Here is an 18,777-nt window from a genome sequence, read left to right on the forward strand (position 1 = left end):
CTTGGCTGTTCAGCTTGTACTGAATAATTGTATTAAACCCTCATTCCTTAAGATCTGACAATCACACAGCCTCCGTGTCACCGTGTGTTGCAAAGTTGCATGCAACATGGCTTTGATGTCAACGTCTTATATTTTCACATTTATTCTGGGAACAAAAATCTGATAGATTTGATTCAGTTTTCAGTAGTAGAAGTCAGGTGTGGATTTACTCTCTGGATTATCAGATGACTAGGTAAACTAATCTGACTGTCACCAAGAGATGTATACTTACATGATGGCTATTGACAGCAGCTACAAAATGAAGAATGCTCTGGGGGTAAGACTGAAAACTGCACGAGGTAAACCTGGAACATATAAACCTGTTTCAATTGTCTGTTACTACAAAGTATACTTTAATCCAGTAGATTCGGTGTGTGTTCGGAAAAATTAATTTAATCCCATTTACCACGAAGTCATGAAACCTTAATAACACACATTTGACTTCCTAGATATACATCCACAGATTTTTTGAGACAAACCCTGCTCTTTTCCGTAAGAACATTTGTTCACGTAAATATACTTAAATGCATAAAAAATCCTGAAAGTTTAAATAACTTTTCTAAGGTCTGGATGGAGAATTAACCGGTCAATCATTAACGATTGTCAGCTATAAATGGAAAGTCACAGGGCTGAGCTTTTCAAAGACAGGCATGTATACCTAAAAAGCAAGATAGCAAACTTCTATCCTGTTTGTGACCTAAAGCAAGGGGACTGCAAATCCTATCGTTTATCTTGCAAAACTCATTTTCTTGCTGCTCCCTTAGCCTTCTTCCCTTTGAATACATCATTTGCGTAGCTACATTAAATGCTTCTTTTTGGACACATGATGGGAAGAGCGAGGTGACAACCTTTAGAAGGAGCAGGTCACAGGAGACCACGAGGTGTAAAATGCCAGCATTTCAAACAGCCTCGGGAATACTCATGGGAAAGCCTAATGTTTATCGCTGAAGTAATTGATTGGATTTCTAAATATTGTGGCTTCATAGAAAACTTTGAAAACAGGAAATCTAAACCAAGGTTTATTTTTGGTAAAAGGCATGTATTATCTTACTGTTCTCAGGCCAAACGGGTGCTGGAGAGGTGCAGGATTGCTGCATGTGGTGTTATGAACTGGCTCGATGAGGAACAAAAAAAGTACCAGCTTGGAGAGAGGTTTCTTTCCCTCGGCAGCCTTTGACCGCTTTTGGGGACGGCAAGCACGATGCTTCTCGACAAGGTGACTGTTACAGTGTAGTCTAGCTCTTTATAACTTAGTTCCCTCTAATAATTAAATATGTCCAAACTTAAGGAACTTTACTGAGTGCATGCATGTGTGAGAGGATTAAAAAACTAAGCAGCTAGAGAGAAAGGCTGATTTCAGAAACTGCATTGATTCAAAGTGACTTTCTCTTTATTTAAAAGGAAAATTGTTACATTGAAACTATTACATATTTGTCTAATAGCAAGCAGAATGAAAGTGCAAAGGTGACTTTGAAGTTCAGTTGAGAAATTATCTCCAGACCCTGGAAAACTATTGTAATACAGCTGCCTGATGCTATATTCAAATTTCAGACAATAAGAAAATTGTAGCCATCTGCATACTGCTGTTTTGTGGGGGAGGCATGTGTGCACGTGTGTGTTGCAAAGGTGAAATTCTCATAGTTTTACTGGAGATTCACTTGACTTGAGGAAAATTCAGACTGATGTTGCTGCCTGGCATGCTCCATACACCGCCAAGAGTCAATAAAGCATCTCCCTTACACAGGCCAGGTACTGTACCATCTCCTTCATCTGCATGAAATCCACTGGACTACCACAAGTTTCATTGATATGATTATGTCAGGGGGGTTTATAATAGCTATGGAAAACCTATGGAGGTTTTTGTTGTTGGTTTTTAAAAAGATATGTATTAATGTGCCTCTTACGCTTAACTGAAAACAGCATGCATTAAATACTTGCACTGTGCTTCAAATCTGCCTCAGCTGGTACTAATAGCTCAGCTTGGAATTGTATGGCACTATACACATGGGTATTGCCGTGGGGTTTTGAATCCTTCTGCAGTAATTTCTTTACTTGCTTCTGAAATTACAATCACTGCCTAACTTAATATAAAGAGGATATTTTCTCACCTTTTGAATGCATTTTTACATTTCTTCTTTCAACTCAAATTGTACTTTCTGGAAAATTGAAAATCATATCACACTGGGAGTGAGTGAGGGACTATAATTCATGATTTACCAGCTTAATCTCCTGTATACAAAATCTTCTCAGTATAGATGATCTGTGGAGCATGCCAAGCCTCCAAGACAGAATTCACATAACAGGCAAGGCAACAATAAATTCCTATAGTAAAATTAACTGTGCTTGTGTAGGAAAACAAAATCATCATAAGCTCTCTCTGCAAAGAGAAGCAATATGCTTACTCCCTTCGGTGCTACAGGAATGAGACCTATATAATATGAAAGAACAGTTCTGAACTGAAAGAATGACCTGGAAGATTCAGTCTTTGTGAGTCTTTGATGAATGCCGTAAAACTTTCTGAGAAAGTACTTCTTTGCAGCTAGCATTGGTCTTTTTCCAGCATCAGCTATTATATGTTTTAGATGTGGATGCATAAACAGGTTACTGCAGGGCAGCCTGGCATGGGTAGAGCTTTCTCCACAGTCCCTATGCGGAATCATACCTCTGGTGCATAACATTCTACCAGAACATAGTAAATGCAATGAAATACCCATATTGCATTGTGTGAAGCCCCTCTTTTTGTCAGCTATGCTATTTCATAGATTCTGTGGGACATTGCAGCGTTACTGGACAATAGACGATAGGTTGCTTTTGAATTATGCCTGCCTGAATGTTGTTCGTGTATCGGTAGGCTGATTCTGACAGCAGACGTTCTGTGTTTTCAAGAAATACCGCATTTTGTTTATGCACCACATCAGGCTCACCGACAGAGACTTAAGCTGCAACCTCAAAACCAACATTATAATAACAAGAGTGTTTTACACCAGATTGCACTCAGCCTCAGCAAGCACCTGATTCCCTTTAATGGCAATTGCTAGTAACGAGGCTGAGACAGCATGGGGTGAGCTCACGTTAGGAGATCTTTTACGCTGCTAGTTGCCAGAAAGTGCAGTTTGGTCAAGTGTCAAGTTCTAGAGAAATCATGCAAAATGCAATGCCTCTGCTTCTCTCTGCACCACTGTGTTCTGACTGAAACCCAGGATTTCCCACATAACAGGTAGGTCCAAGAGTAGCTGAGCTTAAGGAATGTCCTTTTCTGTGCCTTTCGTTTATTATATCTTTCTCCCACATGGCCACACGGATCTGGTACCTAACAATAACATTATTTAGTGAAACCTTTCCATCCCTGAGAGATGCAGTGTCTCTTCCTTTACCTGGTTGCCTATTTTCTCTGGATTCAGAGGCACTCAACTTCTTTGTGATGTCTCTCCCAAGTGTCAGTAAGATATGGAACTGTTAGTGAAGGACAGACAGGTGGAAAGATCGTGTAACTGGACACAGTGCATTTTCTGGAGAAACTGTTAAAAATAACCTCCAAAATGCTAACTGAAGCACCCAACTATAATTCTAACCAAAACCATCAGCTTACAAAAGGTCACAGACCATGGAGCACACAACAGAGTATCTGTCCTGCTTTGACTTTGATCTTCCAGTTTCAAATCTAATGTCAGTCAGGGTAACGATTCCCTATGGCAAATACTCCCGAGCGCTGATTATCTCCTGCTTTGGGGAAGATAAGCCACTGTGAGGCAATCTATAGTATTTATGAGTCTCTCCCCCACCTCAGCAGCCATGTCTTTTAATTCTAAAAACAGATTTTTAGAATTTTGTATGTAATTTTGGAAATAGATGCACTGAGAGGTTCAGGTCTTTCTTTACATTTCTCTCAATAATGAAGTCTGCTGAAGCAGGTCCTGTGCCTTCATACTTCTTCTGTTGAAAATGATCATGTGCTATACATTTCAGATACTGTGGCTCACAAAAAAATCCATGTCAAAGAATATACAAAGAAAATACCTTCTTTTTTTTTCTTTTAAATCAGCTCTATTTATCAAATAGGTAATGTTCCAATTATGTTTTAAGAGTACTCCTGTTAAATAACTGCAGAACACAAGTTGTAGTGTGTGCCAAATCTCTACATATGGTGAAACTTTAAACAAATACTTAGTAGGATAATAACTCACAAAGGAGTTAAGTGTCTTGGTTGTACATTTTTTCCTTCTGCAAACTGTTAAACTTCTGGTGGTTTTTTTTCTTCACAAGGGCATGTCATTTTGCTAATGGATTTAACACCACCATTTGGTCCAATTTCCTCGTGTCTGCTTCAATCAGCACACAAACCACTACATAGGAGGCAAAGCACAGAGATTCATCTCCTTCATTTCAGGGCCCTCAAGGAGGCAATCTGTTATTTCTTTTCCTTTGAAAAGCTGTATTTAGTGATGGGCAAAGAGATTGAGGAATAGCGTGCAGTGAGACCTTCCCTGGAGCAGAGCTGAGTCCAGAACCATTGAGATAAATGCAGTTTCCATACAAACTACAAAAAAAAATACATTGGCTTTTCATATTTTTAGATTTTCATTACAGCTTTCTCTTTATCGTTATTTATTTTCTTGCTGCTTTGAACTTTCTTTACTTCTTTTCCTTAAATTATAAATTTAATTTTCACTCTCACAGTCTTTTGACTGTCTCCATCTGGCTTAATTGAGACCTGTTTCTGGGAGCTGGTTTTTTGAATGCAAGATGTACGTTGGGCTTTGTCAGTTTTCTTTTCTTGTGGAGTCCTCCTCTCAAAGCAGGTAAGTGAGCAGTGTAATGCTCCATATAACAAACCTGATTAGAACAAAGTAATCAAAGTTGATTACCTGGCAAGCCTTACCTTTTTATTATATATTGTTTCTGCCATGATCAGCTCAAGGCTTTATCACTACAAAAGCTGCTAGCATGTGAGAAAAGTCTAATGGTCCATCTAGTCTTTTAATACCTAAAATTTAAAAGGTATTTTCTCCTAATAGTGGAGCGCTACTTTATTATGTGCTATGGAAAAAAAACCCACAACAATGAACAACCAAACAAAACTCCACTGTAAAGTGATTGAAGTAAATAATTATTAAGGAAGATCAACTAATAACTGAAGTTGTTTGAGACAAGTTATTTTGCTATCAGAAGGCAGTGATTCCTCAAAGACACCTTTCTTTGCAGGAAATGCCATGACTGTTCTGAAAGGTATGGTGGTTTTTGGTCTAAAGTTAACAGGAAAACATAAACCCGTTCAGAGGAGACAGTTTAGCCAGTAGCCTGGAAGGACATCACCTTTTTGAAATCTTTGTCTGACTCAGCAAGGACTTCATCTCAGTCCCCCGTACCAGAGGTGGATCTTTAATGCTCTTCAGGAGAGGATCTCTTTTGTCTCTCTTGAGATTTATCTGTGTATTAAAAAGGGGAGAAATTTGTACTTAAGTCACCTCATGAGTGATTCTCTTTTCACTATTTTGGAAGACAATATTTCCTTCTGTTTCTAGAAGACTCTTTTCAGGGTGGAAATCTGTTTTCCTGCAAAAGAATCTGCTATGTCACTATTCACTGCTTTCTGAGACATTTCCTATGTGTCTTCTACTATTAGGTGTGTTAAATTTTTACTCTCTCCTGCTCTGCTCCATTAATATTAAAGGCTACAAGCACCTACATGGCAAATGCTATTCATTATTTTTATATAGTTTGTACTACTGAAAAAAGGGGGTTTTACATGGTTTTATTAGCGATACTCTCACCCTTTGGACTTTCACTTTCTATTGAATTTGAATTTTACTGGCTGTAATGCTTCTGGAAGGCAGCTTCCAGATATCTGTCTGCGAGTGATTGCAGCAGCCAAGTAGCGACAGGAGCGATGCTTTTCTGTGTCTCCACCTGCAGAACAGAAAAAAAGATTATATATAGACTACTCTGGCCAATCTCAGCTTAATAGAGTATGAATACCAACCCTGTCTACTAAAATTATGATAACAAAAATGTGTTCTTTTTAGTTGTCAGAATACTTGAAAATGACTGACTAGGAAGAAATTGTTATCTTTTCATAAATAAGAGGGAAAGGTGCTAAAAGAGTAGACTATTATTTGAATATGTTTCACTGACATGAATGCTTATTTAATATGATGAAAACCATTCATGTTTTTGTAATTCTTGATTTTATATTCAATTTTATGTCATATACATGAATATTTTTGATGTAAAGCCCCCCCTATTTTAAATGAAGGGGAAAAGAAGTTCAGCATTACATTAATTTTTATGTATCAAGCTGCTTCAGAAAACTATTTTGATTTATGAACATTGAATAGATGCAAATTTCATATTAAAAAGTTTGTTCAAAGGAATATTCACTGTTTTGATCATGTGAGATCATGAGATCATATTAATCAAAGGAATACACAAGAAAATAGCACCTGATTTTTTTGTCTTTAATTAACTGTCCAGGTATTTGAAAGAACTTTAACAGCATTATGGTAAATATATCTGATATTTACTACATATCTGCAGGAGTGGTATCAGGATGGTATTTTATTAGTATAGACCAATGTAAGCGAGTCATGCTTTGACCAGTTAGAGGATCTACTCTAAGCCGGGGGGGGAAGGGGGGGGGGGGGGGGGGGGCGGAAATCAGCTCGTAGAAACCTCTGAAGCTGATTTCAGACAGTGCCAAAAAGGACCCAGTTTTGCTTACTTTGTCCCAAGTACTGTCCTGCCAAAGTAGGTCTATGAGGTGCATCCTCCCATGAACGTTCAGTAGCTAAGCTGCAATTCTTTTATACCCTCCTGATGGACAGGGAAATGATCTGTGTCACTTTTCATTGTTACTCCTACCCTCTAACTTCTCTTAGTTCTTCAGGTTGTTATGCGTCAATGACAGTAATAGGCAGAACTATTTACTAGATTTTAAAAACCGCACAGGTGTGACCTATGGCAAAGAAGGTCTCCAAGGGATGAGCAGTAGACTATTCACACATCATTTCTAAGTCAAGACAATCTTTGGTGGGCAAGATTGCTAACTTGAGGCTGTTGCATGGTCAATTTAAGCTGATTGATGAGTCCATTTCTGTTCATTCGAAATGGTTTGGACATCACAAAAGTACTTTGGCATCCTTAGGAAAGGTCAGGAGTTTAACAAATTGTAGCGTTATACTACTTTGTCACTGGTGGAGGTGACAAGACCTGGATTTATCAAGGCAGCTAAGAGGGCATTAGCCTCCTATGCTGCAGTCTAATTATAGTGTGTACAGTCTCGATCAGGTGACAGCAGCAGTGCATTTGGTATAATCACCCCATCCGTGTTGGTCTCTGTTTAGCTAATCGCCTAAGGGAGGTTAATTAATATTTGTGGCAATGTTTTTTCTTGAAGTAGATCATAGATGCGAGACAGAATTCTTTCCACAAAATGTTTAAAGGCATTTAGCATTTTTTTTTCGAGTAAAATGGAGGGAAGAGTGCATTTTATTGGTCCCATGGGAAAGAGTTCTAACAGGCGATGTTAGAGAGTGAAGAAGTGAATAATACTGGGCGTGAATGCATTTAGGCTGAAAACTAGTAAGTTTTTAACCGCCTCTGTAGTAAGGTTCTGAACTGTTTTCTATTAGAATAATTATATAAAATAAGTAAACTATTTTCAGGATCAACCTTGGTTCACATGAGAACTTGGAAGTGTCCTAAATGCATTATCCTGTGTGTGATCCTAACTGTGTGTACTCTTTGAGTGGGAGATTAGCCATCATAACACTTTACTTCTGCAGTCATTGTTGGGTTTTCCTTTCCCTAATCACAAGAGTAATTTTACAGCATCTTGGATGATCTTTTTCTACCTTTGATCAGAATGAGTTACTACATCATTCATAAATGTATTTCAAAACTTCATAAAAACAAGTTTTGACTACTGTTTGGCTCATGAATGATTTAAATATTGCTGTCGGCAACCCACTGTTTGAACAGAGTATTGTATCACCCCAGTAATATGTTTTTGCTCCATAAGTAGATGACCTCCAAACAAGAAAATTCTATTTTATGTAGCAATATTTCTGAAATGAGCATTTCTGGAAATATTTTACACATCAAAGTGAATAAAGGATTGCAAGTAGATGAAAAGTTTATTTAAGGAAATGCTGGTGAACAGATTTTATGTAATACTTGTTAAAATCTAGACTTCATCTACTGTCAGATGATAGCTTTTTGTGTAGCTGTTGATTAATCTCCTGTAATCTACTTCAGAACTTGTTGTTGTTGTTGTTGTTGCCTTTCCTTTGCAGTGAAATGTAAGGATTGAAGTGTTATACCATACCTTTCTCTTCATTAGACTTGGAACCTGTTTGAGAGATGCACAAAATTTGAAGCAGCAAGAAAAGCAAGAGAGAAAAAAATATTTAAATATCAATAGCTCCGTGGGCCAAGGCAAAGGAGTCTCTTTCACCAGATGTGTATTTTTCCTTATGCTTAAGCAGGTGAGTAACTAGAAATGTAACGGGAGCAATACCTATGTATCTGTGTTTTACAGACAGGTAAAGAACCCTCCAGAAAAAGGTCTGCCCTTCCCTCCTGCTCAGTCTTGTCTTTAAGCAGCTGAATCACTTGCTTGAATTGCCTCTTCCTCTTCTTGTAGGTAGGCCAAATGCCACAGGACATTGTTATGGACTGAGAAGTTGGTAAAAATAGACCGATATTAATGCCATTATGAAAGGGTGATATCCTTTTTTCTTCAAGGAAACTTTTTAATGAGCTTCCACACATATACATATTCCATCCAGCAGTTTAATTTTTCTAGAAGTCACAGTTGTCTATTCTCTTTATTTTTAACTTATACCTGTGTATCATTGCTTGCCCTCTGTGTATGTTGCAGAGAAACTAACCCTGTGGTTTTGCTTCAAGTATTTTACAAAATTTAAATCATAACAGGCACATAAAATATAAAATTGGAAGTCTTGAAAGCAATATTTAAAGCTACAGCCTTGCTCTTTTGGAGATGGAAATTCTGTCTCCAAATTTCACCACCCATAAGGAGGAAAAGATTTAAAGGTTGGTCTTGCTCCAGATAGGTGATATGGAAACGTTCTGCAACCAGCAAATTCCACGCAGGAATTTACAGTCAGGTTGCAACACCCCCCTTGGAAAATTAAAAGCCAGATTTTAGCACAGGTTTTCATAGGTAGAACCGTGGCTTTTGGTGACTGGATTTCTATTCATTGGCCTTGCCCTAGGAGGAGAAAAGTGGCCTGTTGTGACAGCTACTGGTAGGAAAGCCTGTAGCCTGGCTGGATGTATGGCTATGGCAGCGTATGGGGTGCAGGGATTCCTGCTGGCAGCAGGTAGGGGAGGTTAGCACTTATCTCCCAGGAGTTTAATTAATATTTGGTTTGGTTTTCAGGTAAGGAAATCCTTTAACAGTTGATCACATATTTTACAACTCTCCAGGAAAATAAATCCATCTAATTTGGCAACCACAATGAACACGTAAATAAACTATGTGGCTGAGAAACAGGAAGGCCCAAGAGCTTATTACTGAGCATGAATACTTTTACTTCAGATTCCTTTGGATCCAAATTGGTAGGAAACAGAAGGCTGATGTCATTTAATGGTGCTTGGTAGAAAATGAACGGCAGGTCTCTGTGTTCAACATCAACGGCTGTCTCGACCTCCACATACAGAGCTGCAAGCAGTGCTGTTTGTACGGGGGCAGGAGATAGCACCTGAGCTGCAAAAGATGTTATAACTGTAAACACTAGATTTCTGTTTCAATTTTAGAGAAAAATCTTTCTGAAAAATAGAAGAACGGGGTATAGAAAACTTGCCTTGTCATTTCTGATGTCCATGAGTGAGAGGTTTTCAGTCTTCCTAAATAAAAATCTTTATTTCTGATGTTAGCTACCTAAAATTCAGATGTCTAGTCTAAGCAAATAAATTATCCTTTCCTGTAGCAAATACTGTTCAAAGTTCTGTATCCAAAGGGGAATTAATCTAATTTTCTAAACAAGTCACAATTAACTAAAATGAGCTGCTCTTTGATGATTTTTTTTTTTTTTTGGGGGGGGGGGGGAGTGTTTCCATTCCCTATTTAGGGCACCTAGAGTTCTAGAAAAGAAACTAAACTTGCAATTAGCCAAAGTTAAGTGGGAGAAATAACAGTACAAGGCTGTACAGCCCATATCTCTGAGTGAAACTTAATTTCCACTTCTCCCCTCCCCGAGTCTCCTTTGTTTTTGTTCTATTGTTGTAGAAATATGAATAGGGTTTGTAAAGAAAGTGTAGATACATTATGAAAAATATCAAAAAAAAGACCAAGGGTGTATATCCTCGTAATAAAAATAGTTGGAGCTGCACAATTAGTCATTCTTCTAGAGGGACTTGTGTACATGGGCCTGTCTAGCTAATCTAACGTAAGACCTCTATCTTCTTCACATCATAGCCTCAAGCAAAATGAGAAAGATAAATAGTCCAGACCAAGTGGTGCTTTAATTCTTCATAACAAGCTGTGTGTAATTTAAATCCTTGTTTCCTTCAGTAATTATATCAATAAGGACAAAAATCAGAGCTTGGAGTGGAATACATATTACCAAGTTGGTAACCTGCCATCTTCACATTCCCCTGTACAAAATAAAGTTGTGAGTCAACTATTCAGAAACAGGAGATATCATCCCAGAATAACTATCTGGAGATGGACCAACTATTATCTCATCAGAAGTTAATGCAACTATATTTAAAATTAAAAGCCAGAAACAACAACAGACGGAAGGAATGCAGTCAGCAGCAAAAAAAAAAGCATTGCTGTTTAACAGTAATTTTGATTCTGCACCTCTCCCCAGGGTCCTCTTCCATCTCACACTACATCAACCAGTTGGCTCACAGACTGCTCTGCACATGGTGGAGATAAGCTGCACATGCTGCTGCGTGTATTTGGCACACGGTGGGTCACACTGCATGGCTGTTTGGATAGCTCAAAGTTAGGCTAAGGACTTTGTATCTCTCCCCCACTGTTTTGGGTTTCCCTTGACATTAGGATGCCTTCAACACCCTTCACGCTCTTTAATTTCAGCCAGAACCTCTCCGGAATGTAGAGAGCTGAGAATAATTTTCTTTGAGTAATTTACTAAATTATGATAAAAGGAACAGTAACGTTATTATTTAGTCCTTGCAAATTTGATTGATATTAAATAAAAGGAAAAAATATGGTAGTTGTCCTTCTATTGTTTTTGAGGGAGAACAAGATTTTTAGGGAAGTGGTACTAACTATTATCAAATCAACTTATAAGTGAAGGAAAAGCTGATTTTTGTCCCTACGGATCTCACTTTCCTCAAAGAACAACAGAACAAGAAAAGCATACTTTAATGTTTTCCAGCAATAGATCATTATTTGGCTGGGGGTAAAGGGAGGGAGAGAGATAAGGTTTTTTGCTTTATAGAACACCCGAAGTTGAAATACTTTCAGCACTATATAGATATAGATGCATAAGGTATTATGTTGGATTGTTGGGGGTTTTTTTGAAAAAGCAAAACTTCAAACACAAACCAAATCCCTTTTAGACTTCTATGTAGTTTTGGAAGCAATGCTTATGTTGTAACATACCTTGACATCTTTGGCAAGTTTTTTCTATGTTTTTTCCAACACAAAGTATTCAAGACCAGAACTGTCTGAAATTGTGGCTAATTTAAAAGAATGCCAGGATTTGTGGAACGTATGTGAAAGCAAATAATCTCAGAAATTTTATTCCTCTCTTGAACCAGGAAATTACAGGAACAGCTTATGAAATTTTGTCTTTGACATTTATCTCGTTCCCTGCCTTACTTCTGACAGAAGCTTGATTTGGAATGACACTTCCTCATTCTATTTATTCATAATTAGTCATCTCTGATGGAAAAAAGAAAGAAAATGCTGATTACACTAAGAGATTAGTTATGAAAAAAATGCATTCACTTATAACCCAAGAAAAGATACAATTAAGTGAAGCATATAATTCATTACTGTTTATCAGAGGCATTCAGAAGGCATGAGTACTATTTTCTCTTGAAACTCCAGAAAAATAAACTGTAGGCTTTGGTAACCAAGGCAAAAAGATGCCAGAAAGTAACAGGTAGAAGCCAATTGCCCGTTGAAAACGGACAGACTCACAAATACACTGTGAAGTATAAGTTTATTAAAAGGTGAAAAAAGAATAAAAAATAATGATCATGCAGGAAGGAGAATAACATGGAGGATATACTGACAGAGTTCAATCCACTGTCTGAATCTGTGCTATAGGTGGGGAGAACTGAAATCTCAGTACTGCTGACGGGTTCTGGCTCTTGGGTACTCTTCCTGCCCACAGATTTAGTCCATGGAGTAACTGTGGCTATGAGCAAGCGCAGGTGAGGACAAAAGCATTTTCAGTTCATCACAAGACTTCCAAATGTCTATCTAAAGCGTGTCAGTGAAGACTGTAAATCCCAAACAAAAGAGGAACTCAGTTTGAAAATGTTGGGTTAGGACTTTAATAAAAGATTAGCCCCACTATTAAAAAATGGACAAGTAATTAAAAGACTCAATGATGCATTGTTTCAACTGCCTTTTCCAGAATTCAAGTCTTGTACATACTAAATTCGTAATGCAGAGACTGGAACACACACCTACGTACTAACAAGGGATGTTAGATGGCCCCACTGCACAAGCTGGCACAGCCACCTCAAAACTCATTAGCGGAAACATGTGCTTAATTAGTATGGGAAAGCGTGTGGTCAAACCTCTTTCTACCCCTACTACAAAGCAACACCAAAATTAAAACCATGCGCGAATTTTAAAAGGAAATGCCCTGTTGTAGTCCGTACGCAGCACTAGTAAGGGGTTTGTGTCTTTTTTTGTTTTATTTCCAGGGATCACTTTAAATGTGCAGTGTGCTCTCATGTGTGGTTCTATACATTTGGCATAGATCTCAGCTTGGTAATGATGAATTTTCCTGGCAGATGAATACTTGGTAAGATCAGATCATGGAATTAAGCTTTTTTTTGGACCAGGGTTTGCATAGAATTGTATCAGCATGTGTGTACTGACCCCAGGTTGAAAGAATGTTTCATTTCAACAGTTTGAGTGGAAACCGGTCGTTTCTGTTGTTTTCAGAGCAGTAGAGACACAAGAAAAGGGTTGGGTTTTTTTTTTTTTATTATTTTGGTTTTGCTTTAAGGGAGCTTAAGAGATATCACAATACTTTTGCCAGAGAGAAAATTGAGAGGGGAAAAGGGCAAGCACAGTTTTAGCTTATAGGATGTTTAACAGAATTAAATAAAAATGCTGGTGGATGCAGGGGGTTTTACCCTGGTCTCTTCCAGCATTTAGCTTTCTTGACTTTGCATGACAAAGCAATTCACAGTGAAAAGAATTTTGAAGATGCAAAACATGTTTTCTTAAGGCACAGAGTGGTGGCAAGAATAACCATTTCAGGCCTCTAAAAGAAAAACATATCAGCAAAGAGAAACAACTACACTGGAAAGAGATGGAGACCGAAGGTTTCAGTAGAGGATTAGGATGTGAGGTTGATCAGTAGTACCAAGACAGAGTTCTGTGAACTGCCTTGAATTCAGTATGAACTTGTTAGCATTCCTGCTTGTTCACCCTTGGTGTGGAGGCACTTAAAAAAAGAAATGTATAAAACTCACATTAATATGACCAAGTAGGTGGACTACATGTAATAAATAAATTAAATCAGCTGATTTAGTCTCTTTTTCCATTTACTTTGCAACATGGTATAAATGTCAATATTTATAAAAATACTTGATTCTCTGAACCAGTGGTGGCTGTGGTGTTTTTTAGTTGGGGGGGGACGACTGAAAAAAAGAATGCTGGAATTTTGGAATAAACTTGGCTTTCATGTGCATATGTATAATGCAAGTTTCAGAAGTGCATGATATGAAAGAAAAGAATATAGGTTATGCATTATCAACATACTATTGAACAAGAGACTTTTTAGCTCTTATGGCCATAACTTTGTAAATACCTTAAGACTTTCTCCTGCATGCTCCTTTCCTCACTTGGAGTAGCTGCAGCCCGCATAGGTGAGCTTGCGGATAGCCAGCCGGATCCTCACTGCATGGCATGGCATAGGTGCATGAATGCATAAGAACTCTCTATATGTTCAAGCCTCAGTTAAAAAACAAAAATACAAAACACAATGACAGCAAAAAATCAAAACCAACCAAGCAAAAACCCACCTGTGGAATTTTCTTGTATTTTCTATCTGGTTGATTTTGTAACTTGCTGCATGCTGAATATCTTACCAGCTATCCTCAAAATTACTGAGATATGCAGATATAGTAAAAAAAATGTTGCAATGAATATACAAATGTATCATTCAGTGGCAAAACAGGGAATATAGATAGTAACTTTTTCACCGCATCTGATGTTACTCTGGGTCTAGCAAAGAAGAAATGGTTGCAGACAAAACAACAAAAAATATTAATAATTCAAATAATTATTAAATTTTGTATTTTCTGTTTGCAAATGAAAATTAGTTTATCTACGGTGGTTTGCTCGGAGATATCTGCTCCTACAGCTTTCTATATGGAGAACACTTGCTTTTATTGTGCAGGCTGTTGGTTAGACAAAACCTTTCTTTTTTTCTGTTTTCAGAATAAGTCTTTACCTCCTGAACATTCAAAAGCTATTCTCATATTCAGAATATTTTACCATAAGGTAACACTTCCAGCAGTACAAGTAGTACCATCCTGCTGGGCTGCTCTAGGGGCTGAGCCTGCTGTTAGACTGAGGCAAAGCACCACTCACCCAGGGAGAACCGTGACCAACAGTGACACTCTGGCTTCTGCCTAATTGAGGTCAGCTCACACCCTTGATACTTTGAAATGGAGCAATTCCAATTTAATCATGAAATACGAGCTGGATTAACCAAAGGGATAAAAGCAAGTTAAATTTATTTCAAAAAGTAATGATAATTGCTGCATTTTTATATGGGCAAATAGAGGTACCTCTATATGTAGGTAATACCATTTCTTGTGTCTGTATCTGTTCGACAAAATTATTTCCACAGAAATAATGAGGAATCATAATGCTAATTTTAGACCCATTTTGCACTAATTTTACTTGCTTTAGTAGATTTATGATGGGGGTCCATCTGAGGGGAAAAAGGTTATCCTTTTTCACAGGCAATAAAAATGCCTTTCACTGGTTTTAGGTGACTGAGAAATGGAGGTTAGGAAAACGGGGACTAAAGCGTGACACTTCTGCATGGTAGCGTGTTTGTGGCACAACTGGCAATCCTGAAAATGTCTTCTTAGCAATAGGAATGAGGTAAATAAATTCCTGGCCACAGAATCGTAGTGCTGCCTGGTATTTTGCGCTTGACATGAGTCTGATGTTTTTATTAAAGATTCCCTTTTGGATCCTGCAATAAGATGCATTTCTCCTTTCTTTTTATGTTCTTTGGGAAAGAAATAAAAGCTAAAAATTGGGATTTGTGAAGGTTCAAAACACCAGAAAGAATAAAAATCAGCCAGAGGTTAGTTACCCTGAGCTAAAAGTGTGCTGATTTTAAGTTTGTCTAATGACCTTCTAAGGAATAATCCTGGTACTTTCAGCCTTTCGTGTTGGCACTTTTATCTGCCAGAATAATTAATAGCAAATCCTGTAATTAAAGCTCAGCTATTTCCCTCAGAATCAACACAAAGTATGTTATTCCCCTTCATAAAATGCCAGAAAATTGTATCACATCACCAAAAAGACTTACTAGTAGTTCTGTCATCTCGACAGACATTATAGAAAATTCTTTTTACAATAAACAAATTAAGTAAAATCAGATGCCCACTAAAGCATTAATAATGCTATAAAGTGTTATTAAATTTTGGAGTTTTTCCAACTCTGTATAATGAGAAGAGATTTGTTGTTCATGGATTAACAGGATGGGCAATTAGTCTAGTGTAATTAATCCTTCCTATCCATCTGCCCCAAATCATAAAAGATTCTTGAGATCTATTACATTTCAGCAGATCTCTGCTTTTGTTCTTTTAAAGGCACGTTCTGGAGATTCAATGCTTGGGTTTTGCTCCCTCTCTACTGTCTTCCTTGTGCTGCTGGGGAAGCAGGAGCACAAGGTGTGGGAGTAACTGGGATTTTCTTAAGGTCGTAGCTGCTAGCTTGGTTGCCACTCTGGAGGCTGTGTCACACCATGTATCTCCTGACCCTTTCCTGAGTAACCCAAGAGCTGTTATCCTACTTCAAAGCGTGTTGCAGTCACAGTTGCTTCTGACCCTGTCACCTAGCTGGCTGACAGGTGAAAACCACTTGTGGCAGTGGTTCTTCAGGACATTAGCCAAATTCTTGGCCCAGCAGCAGAAAATAAAGCAATTGCAACAGTGTGACCACAGAACTGGTCTCCCGCGTGAGTTATCACCACTCCCAGTGGCTCACTAGTTACGATGCATGTACTGTCAGTGTGATATTCCTGGCACTGGCCGCAGGCACTGGCCCAAAGGACTTTTTTGCAAGGGAGACACACTGCTGGATCCCTGCTAAGAACATTCTTATCACAATGGCATACAGGCTTGCAGGTGCAGCCAGACCACGGATGGGGCTATGTAAGCCCAACCACCCTACTGAATTTGTGAACTTCAGAAAAAGGGATACAATTTTCCTGTTGAACTTTACCATCAGTAGACTGCTTTAAAGTTGTTGAATTTACATGTGGAGTGTTTATTCCTCATATAACAATGCCTTGGAGCTTAGCATCACGGATAAATCTGCATTATGCCTCTAAGACCACTGTTGGAGAGCCTTACTGACCCAGAGCCACCCAAGGATACATCATCTGCTGACACCACCACAACAGCAGCCGTAGGGGAGGCCAGGGCAGCCTGCCTTAGGGTTCCAAATTATTACTGGCACATTTGGAAACGTAGATATTCTGTCTGGCTACTAATTTATTTTCCCTATATAAGCTAGAAAAATTGATGAGTGGTTGTTTAGGAAGCTTCATCTATGAATTGTTTAAGAAAAACCTCCAGGCTCTCACAAATGTGAAACTCCTTTAAGTCATCAAAAATTTAAATAAATAAATGATTTAGATTCCCAGTCCTAGTGTATGAGATGCTCTACAGACAATTTTACAAAATTAATTATTTAAATTCTCATAACAGGTAGATAACTTTCAGATAACTTTGTATGCTACATTTTCAGTACTCAGCTCAAAAAGAAACACTAGGAGGCAGCCCTACAGGCTACAAGCTCCTGATAAGATCCTTTTGTTTACTAGCACTTCAATTGTATCACCTTCTTTTAAAACAGACCTTTATAGTGCATAAATAAACAACAAATGCATGCCATTATTTTTCAGTCAAATTGTCTAGTTTTTGTGCTTCTAATGCTACAAAATATCTCTATAAACTATGTGTGCAAAGGGTATATTAAATTATATTTGAATAGGGTGCAGAAGCAGCTGCTGTTGAAAGGCAAAGTAGGAGACAAAAAAACTTGAAAGCCACGCTACAGTTGTGCTAACTTTTGCTCTTTTACAGAACAACTGGATTTGACTGCACTATGAATGTTTTCCTCTTGCAAAATATTGTTGTGACCAAAATGAAACTGCTATTAACAGAAAGACCTCTGTCACAAAATTTCATTTAAAAATACGAAGTATCCTAAATGACCAAAAAAGATCAATGAAAATACAGACATCTGAAATATTCTCAGAATAAGATGTTTCCACAATTCATTTCAAAATTACTGTTTATTTTTCTTGTATTTTAGCTATTTAACATCAGAATAAAGATAATAATAAGAAAACATAAATTTGGCACACCAGACAATCCTTGGAGTCTAAAAGATGAACTAAAGAAAGGAAAAAACACTGTGGAAAATAGAAACCAAGGAAACATGTCCTTGAATAAATACAAAATAACATAGACCTACATTACAAAGGTTAATAGCACAATAGCTCACAATTAATAACACATGTGACAGGGTAACATCAGGAAGAGTTTTGAAACAAGATTAAAAATGCAGTAATTAAAAGTTCTTTGGTGTTTTGTTTTAGTCTTCATAAAAATCAGTGTGATCAGATGCTCAACACAGACTGTCAACAAAGTGGTAGAAACATAAGACACAGTAGGACTTTACTAGAGTAAATAAAACATAAACGAGCTAAATGCATTAAGCTGTGGTTATGATTAGATTTGTTCTTCAAGTCTTACGGAACCAAAAACCCCCAAGACGTTACTGTCATTGGTGAATTCCACAGAGGCCCTTCCTGACTCTGTAATTACTCAATACCTCTATTAATAAAGTAAATTGCAACTAAAATTTGCATTGTAAGATTCAGGGACTGGAATCCAAAAAGCAATAAAATCATAAAGGGGTCTAAAACACAGGAGAGGAAATTCAATGGAGATGGTTACAAAGGGTTTACACTAAGGAAGAAACAATCAAATATCCCTATAAAAAAGGATATTTGAGAAACGGAATGCATTAATGGAGAAATATCGCTAGGCATTAGCAAAAAGTAAATGGGAGTTTGAGAAAAATGTATCAATGTAATGGTGCATCTGTAAAATTAAATACATAAAATGCAAATATTGTTTTGTCACAGAGAAGTGAAAGTATAGGAAGTCAGTCATCTACCACAAATAATTCTTTCCCTACTCAGACCAAGGGGCAACTCAGTTATAATATTGTTTCCAACATCAGGTTATTCGCGTGAAGCAAAAATATAAAATAATATTTATATATATATA

The sequence above is a fragment of the Falco peregrinus genome, chromosome 1, assembly GCF_023634155.1.
Source record: "Falco peregrinus isolate bFalPer1 chromosome 1, bFalPer1.pri, whole genome shotgun sequence".
Lineage (NCBI taxonomy): Eukaryota > Metazoa > Chordata > Aves > Falconiformes > Falconidae > Falco > Falco peregrinus.